The 7,895-nt window shown below is 40.9% G+C and overlaps 1 non-coding gene across 1 annotated transcript; it reads right to left on the bottom strand.

The window, feature by feature from the left end:
• Positions 1-509: 509 nt before the first annotated feature.
• LOC130460252 (small nucleolar RNA R71) lies at positions 510-616 on the bottom strand. Its single transcript, XR_008920184.1, has one exon. It is a non-coding gene; the product is annotated as a small nucleolar RNA R71 (small nucleolar RNA).
• Between the last annotated feature and the right edge of the window lie 7,279 nt (positions 617-7,895).

The raw sequence follows: 7,895 nt of genomic DNA, 5'->3' as shown, positions 1-7,895 counted from the left end.
CCTTTCGTAGACGAAGAACTTTCGTTGCACAGTGTGGGAATTACTCTGATTTTGATCATGATATTGGCGATCTTTTTCCTTCAGATACAGATTCAGTTTCAGAGATAGAGATGGGTGACGAAACTCCACTGCCGCCACCTACCCCACGGCTTACAGACTATTCTAAGCCAAGTCTGTCCGTGCTACCAAAGGAAATCATGCCTTCTATTGCAGCTGAGACCTTCAAGATTTAGCCTGCATTGATTAACATGATTGAGAGACGCCAGTACGGTGGGGAACCAGGTGAAGATCCAAATCTTCACATACAGTCCTTCATCCAATATTGTTCCACCATCAAGCAAAAGGGATTGATTCCGGAGCAGACTATGGAGATACTTTTCCCGTTCTCTTTGAGTGGGAAAGCTAAATTGTGGATTAATGGGTTGAATCGGGCGGCTTTGAAAATCACTAATTGGGAGCCCTTTGCTCTTGCTTTTTATGTTAAATATTTTCCACCTGAGAAAACGGCTCGTCTGAGGGGTCAGATATTAGGTATCTCACAACAAGCAGATGAGAGTTTGTTCGAAGTCTGGGAGAGATTCAAGGACTTGCAGAGAGAGAGCCCGCACCATGGTTTGGATGATTGGTTCTTGATTCAGCAGTTTTATAATAGTCTGGGTAATGAGTCTAGATGTTTGTTATATTCAGCTGCCAGTAGGAGATTCATGCAACTTGAGGTGCCTAGAGCTATGGAGGTGATTGAGGAGATAGCCATTCACAATGCCCAGTATGGGAATACTAGAGGTCTATCTAATAGGGGTGGTAAGCATGATTTAAATTCTATTGAACAAATAACTGCCCAATTGACTGCTTTACACTATAAGTTTGGTAAAATGCAAGCAGCCAATGCTCAATCTGCCCAACCTGTTAGTGTAGCTGCTATGAGTGCCCAACCTGCTATTGTTTGTGAAAGTTGTGGAATGTATGGTCATTATGCACAGGAATGTAGGAGCTCTGTTGAACAATGTAACGCATTTCAATCCTATAAACAAAACAACCCATTCTCCAACTCTTATAATGAGGGCTACAAAAACAACCCTCTACTATCCTACAGGAGCAACAATATCCAGAACCCTCACCAAGTCCAACATCCACCACAACAACCATACCAACCCCCACATCAACAATCCTACTAACCACGGAACAACTACAACCAACAGTCTAGTGGACCACTTGGGTTCCCTAGACAACACACCAAAACTCCACCACCACAACCTCAAGCCACACAGCCTGACTCTATGCTAGTAGAGATGAGAAACATGATACTACAAATGCAAAAATCTCTAAGTGAAAAGTATGCAAAGATCGATGCTCTTACTGCTCACAACAAGATCATTGATACACAGTTGGCACAGATGGCTACTACTATTGCAGGGAGGCCACCAGGCCAATTTCCTTCACAGCCCGAAAATAGGGAAACTGCAAATGCAATTACATTAAGGAGTGGTAGGGATTATGATGTGTAAAGTTATGATACATATGACAATTCATAAATCATGCGGAAAAACCATTTAGCCAGGAATACATATTATTTACACATAATCATATAGCATAGTTTAGATGCATACTCTTTGTTGCGTGCCTTCCCTAGCTGCGCCCGAACCGAACAAGAACAAGTCTTTAGGACTCCAAGTGTCGTCCCTCCGTAGATAGTCCACAGCACGTCCGGATCCGCCTTAAGATTGACCAACTAGAATCGCCCTTAAGGTACTAATAATTCGGCACTTTTAAGCAATGAATGTGTCTGAATTTTTCTCTCAAAAACTCACTTTGAATACTTGAAAATCCTATTAGGATACGAATTAATTAAATTAGAATCCTAATGAAACTCTTATTTAATTAATTTATCAAATAGAATTAGGAATTTAATCATTAAACGAATCCTGTACGTTTTAGGTTTCGTATGTGAACACAAACACCCACGCACGCACAGCAGCCCACGAGGGGCGCCATGCGCGCGCGCGCACAGCCCGAGCATCGCAGCCCACGACTGCCGCAGCCTTGGGCGCGCGCTGGGCCTGCCTTGCGGTGGGCCTGGCGCAGCCTTGGGCTGGCGTGTTGTGGCGCGCGTTTCCCTTGCTGGACGTGGGCCTGGCTTCGTGCTGGGCCTTCGTCTAGCAAGCTCGTCCGATGCTAATTCGTACGACGCGCTTCCGATTAATTTTCCGATTCCGGAATTCATTTCCGATACGAACAATATTTAACATTTCCGATTCCGGAATTAATTTCCGTTTCAAACAAATATTTAATATTTCCGTTTCCGGAATTATTTTCCGATTCCGATAATATTTCCGATTCAGACAATATTTCCGTTTCCGGCAATATTTCCGATTCCGGCAATATTTCTATTTCCGATAATATTTCCCGATACGTACCATGTTTCCGTTTCCGGCAACATCTACGACTTGGATAATATTTATATTTCCGATACGATCCATATTTCCGTTTCCGACAATATCATCGTTTCCGGAGTATTCATTTCTTGCCTGTGACGATCTCAGCTCCCACTGAAACCAAGATCCGTCGATTCTGAATATCCATAGATGGAGTATTTAATGCCATTAAATACTTGATCCGTTTACGTACTATTTGTGTGACCCTACGGGTTCAGTCAAGAGTAAGCTGTGGATTAATATCATTAATTCCACTTGAACTGAAGCGGCCTCTAGCTAGGCATTCAGCTCACTTGATCTCACTGAATTATTAACTTGTTAATTAATACTGAACCGCGTTTATTAGACTTAACATTGAATGCATACTTGGACCAAGGGCATTATTTCCTTCAGTCTCCCACTTGTCCTTAGGGACAAGTGTGCATTTCCTAATTCCTTTGTCGCTCGATGCTTGCTCTTGAACATAAGGTAAGAGTTGTCATACTTATTATGTCCAAAGGTGTTCCTCGGTTTCAGAGTTCAACTGATCAAATAAACAAATAATCATAGCCTATGATTCATCCGAGCACGGCCATGCATTTCACAGTTTCTAGCTCTCCGAGTGGCCTTGTACAACTTTTAAGCATCTCATCCCGATTTATGGGAGGACAATCCCAATCTTGCGATCTTGAGATTAGACTTCGTTTGATAGGTGATTACCTGAGCGTTGCCTTTATAGCCTCCTTTTACGGTGCGACGGTTGGTCAACGTCAAAGCAACCAGTTCTCAAACAAGTAATCTCAAATCACTCAGGTATTGAGGATTTAGTGTCTAATAATTTTAATGAAATTTACTTATGACAGATTTTCATCTCTTACAGTAAAGTTTCATAGGTCTTGTCCGATACTAGTCTTCACAAAGTAAGTATCTATGCAAATGATTATGACATTGCCATGTCCACATAGTTCAAGAAACAGAACTACTAGTCATCTTGCATTCTAGTCGTCTAACATTTTCTATGCGTCCAATTTTATAGAAAACTCCGACTATGGACCATTTTCAACCTTTGACATTCAAGTTCACTTGATAGACATTTCTTAGTCATAGGACTGGTCCTGACAGTCTATCTTGAATATATCGTCAAATTGAAGGGACTCATCATTTAATAAACCACAAATCAAATGGAAAAATGAATTCTTTTCATTTATTGTGAATGATTAACCAATAATGTTTTACAAAGATGTAAACTCTAAAACTTTAAAACATTAAACAGAGACATCAAAGCCATTCTCCAATATGCTTGATTCCCATAGCTGTAGTGTGCGAGTTGTGCTTCGCCTGCGGCAGAGGTTTGGTCAATGGATCTGATATGTTGTCATCAGTTCCGATTTTGCTTATCTCGACTTCTTTTCTTTCAACGAACTCTTGTAGAAGGTGAAATCTACGAAGTACATGCTTGACTCTCTGGTGGTGTCTAGGCTCCTTTGCCTGTGCAATAGCTCCGTTATTATCACAATACAGGGCTATTTGTCCTTTAATGGAGGGGACTACACCAAGTTCACCTATGAACTTCCTTAGCCATATAGCTTCTTTTGCTGCTTCATGTGCAGCAATGTACTCCGCTTCAGTTGTAGAATCCGCAATGGTGCTTTGCTTAGCACTTTTCCAGCTTACTGCTCCTCCGTTGAGACAGAAGACAAACCCAGACTGTGATCTGAAATCATCTTTGTCGGTTTGGAAACTTGCGTCCGTATAGCCTTTAACAATTAATTCATCATCTCCACCATAGACCAGGAAGTCATCTTTGTGCCTTCTCAAGTACTTCAGAATATTCTTGGCAGCAGTCCAATGCGCCTCCCCTGGGTCTGACTGGTATCTGCTCGTAGCACTGAGTGCATACGCAACATCCGGGCGTGTACATATCATAGCATACATTATTGAACCAATCAATGATGCATATGGAATCCCATTCATTCGTCTACGCTCATCAAGTGTTTTTGGGCACTGAGTCTTGCTTAGAGTCATTCCATGAGACATGGGTAGGTAGCCTCGCTTGGAGTCCGCCATCTTGAACCTATCAAGCACCTTATTGATATAAGTGCTTTGACTAAGTCCAATCATCCTTTTAGATCTATCTCTGTAAATCTTGATGCCCAATATGTATTGTGCTTCTCCTAGATCTTTCATCGAAAAACATTTCCCAAGCCAAATCTTGACAGAGTTCAACATAGGAATGTCATTTCCGATAAGTAATATGTCGTCGACATATAATACTAGGAAAGCAATTTTGCTCCCACTGACCTTCTTGTATACACAAGATTCGTCTGCGTTCTTGATGAAACCAAAGTCACTGACTGCTTCATCAAAACGTATATTCTAGCTCCTGGATGCCTGCTTCAATCCGTAGATTGACTTCTTTAGCTTGCATACCTTTTTAGCATTCTTTGGATCCTCAAAACCTTCAGGCTGTGTCATAAACACAGTTTCTGTTAAAACGCCGTTTAAGAAAGCAGTTTTGACATCCATCTGCCATATTTCGTAATCGTAATATGCAGCGATTGCTAACATTATCCGAATAGACTTTAGAATTGCAACTGGTGAAAAGGTTTCATCGTAATCCACACCGTGGACTTGCCTGTAACCTTTTGCAACCAATCTAGCTTTGAAAACTTCAAGTTTCCCATCCTTGTCCTTTTTCAGTTTGAAAACCCATTTGCTTCCAATGGCTTGGTAGCCATCTGGCAAATCGACCAAATCCCATACTTGGTTTTCAGACATGGAGTCTAATTCAGATTGCATGGCTTCTTGCCATTGCTTGGAGCTAGGGCTCGTCATAGCTTGTTTGTAAGTCGCAGGTTCATCACTTTCAAGTAATAGAACGTCATAGCTCTCGTTCGCAAAATACCTAAGTACCTCTCCGGTTGAGATCTATATCTTTGCGATCTACGCGGGGTAACATTTCTAGATTGACCATGATTCTCACCAGATTCTTCTAAAGATCTCTGAGTTTCATCCTGAATGTCATCTTGAGCATTCTCTAGAGTTTGTTGTTCGACTCGAATTTCTTCGAGGTCTACTTTTCTCCCACTTGTCATTTTGGAAATGTGATCTTTCTCCAAAAATACACCATCTCGAGCAACAAACACCTTGTTCTCAGATGTATTGTAGAAGTAATACCCCTTTGTTTCCTTTGGATAGCCCACAAGGATACATTTGTCAGATTTTGGATGAAGTTTGTCTGAAATTAATTGTTTTACGTATACTTCACATCCCCAAATCTTAAGAAAAGACACATTTGGAGGCTTTCCAAACCATAATTCGTATGGAGTCTTTTCGACAGCTTTAGACGGAGCTCTATTTATAGTGAGTGCAGCTGTATTTAGTGCATGTCCCCAAAATTCTAATGGAAGTTTGGCCTGACCCATCATTGACCTGACCATGTCTAGCAAGGTTCTGTTCCTCCGTTCTGACACACCGTTCCATTGTGGTGTTCCAGGAGGAGTCAATTCTGATAGAATTCCACATTCTTTCAGATGGTCATCAAATTCATAGCTCAGATATTCACCGCCTCTATCAGACCGCAGTGCCTTAATCTTCTTGCCTAATTGATTCTCTACTTCACTCTGAAATTCCTTGAATTTGTCAAAGGATTTAGACTTATGCTTCATTAGGTAGACATAACCATATCTACTGAAGTCATCAGTGAAAGTGATAAAGTAGCTGAAACCACCTCTAGCATTTGTACTCATTGGTCCACATACATCTGTATGGATTAAACCCAATAGTTCATTTGCTCTTTCTCCAACTTTAGAGAAAGGTTGCTTTGTCATTTTGCCAAGTAAACATGATTCGCATTTACCATAATCCTCTAAGTCAAATGGTTCTAGAATTCCTTCCTTTTGAAGTCTTTCTAAGCGTTTCAAGTTTATATGGCCTAATCGACAATGCCACAGATAAGTGAGATCTGAATCATTCTTTTTGGCCTTTTTGGTATTTATGTTATATACTTGTTTGTCGTGATCTAATAAATAAAGTCCATTGACTAATCTAGCAGATCCATAAAACATCTCTTTAAAATAAAACGAACAACTATTGTCTTTTATTAAAAAGGAAAATCCCTTAGCATCTAAGCAAGAAAATGAAATGATGTTTTTAGTTAGACTTGGAACATGGAAACATTCTTCCAGTTCCAAAACTAGCCCGGAGGGCAACGACAAATAGTAAGTTCCTACAGCTAATGCAGCAATCCGTGCTCCATTTCCCACTCGTAGGTCGACTTCACCCTTGCTTAACTTTCTACTTCTTCTTAGTCCCTGTGGATTGGAACATAAGTGTGAGCCACAACCTGTATCTAATACCCAAGAAGTTGAATTAGCAAGTATACAGTCTATAACGAAAATACCTGAAGATGGAACGACTGTTCCGTTCTTCTGATCTTCCTTTAGCTTCAAGCAATCTCTCTTCCAATGCCCCTTCTTCTTGCAGTAGAAGCATTCGGATTCAGAAGTGGGTTGACTGACCTTCCTCTTTACAGATTTGGCGCCAGTTTGCTTAGTTGGGCTGGCCTTGTTGCCACCTTTCTTAGCATTCCTCTTCTTTCCAGATTTCTTGAACTTGCCCCCATGCACCATAAGCACATCCTGCTTATCACTTTTGAGCGTCTTTTCAGCGGTCTTAAGCATACCGTGAAGCTCAGTGAGCGTTTTGTCCAGACTATTCATACAGTAGTTCAGTTTGAACTGGTCATACCCGCTATGAAGAGAATGGAGGATGGTGTCTATAGCCATTTCCTGAGAAAATTGCTGATCCAGCCGACTCATATTCTCAATGAGTCCAATCATTTTGAGAACATGTGGACTTACGGGCTCGCCTTTCTTAAGCTTGGTCTCAAGAATTTGCCTATGAGTCTCGAATCTTTCGACTCGAGCCAGATCTTGGAACATGTTCTTCAACTCACTGATGATTGTGAAAGCATCTGAGTTGATGAACGTTTTCTGCAGATCCGCACTCATGGTGGCGAGCATTAGACATTTCACATCCTTATTGGCATCAATCCAACGATTGAGGGCTGCCTGAGTGACCCCGTCGCCAGCGGCTTCGGGCATCGCCTCTTCTAGGACATACTCCTTTTCTTCCTGCATAAGAACTATTTGCAAGTTCCTTTGCCAGTCAAGGAAGTTTTTCCCGTTCAACTTCTCCTTTTCGAGAATTGATCGAATGTTGAATGAATTGTTGTTTGCCATATTAAAAACTACAATTGAAAAGAATAAACAAATAAATAACCAATCACAGTTTCTCTTAATAAACTTAAATTCTAGCATACATGCATAATTCAATGTTTATTAAGCATTTTATTCAAGTTATGTGTTCCGGCAGGTGTGAATAAAATGATTCCAAGATCCTAAAATCATTGAAGAACTAAGCACAGTTTGTCGACTTAATCCTAAAACATCTTAGGTAAGCAAAAGCCTTTCGCTAATAGTC

The sequence above is a fragment of the Spinacia oleracea genome, chromosome 4 (assembly GCF_020520425.1).
Source record: "Spinacia oleracea cultivar Varoflay chromosome 4, BTI_SOV_V1, whole genome shotgun sequence".
Classification (NCBI taxonomy): Eukaryota; Viridiplantae; Streptophyta; class Magnoliopsida; order Caryophyllales; family Amaranthaceae; genus Spinacia; species Spinacia oleracea.
This window is presented reverse-complemented; position numbering and strand designations above follow the sequence as displayed.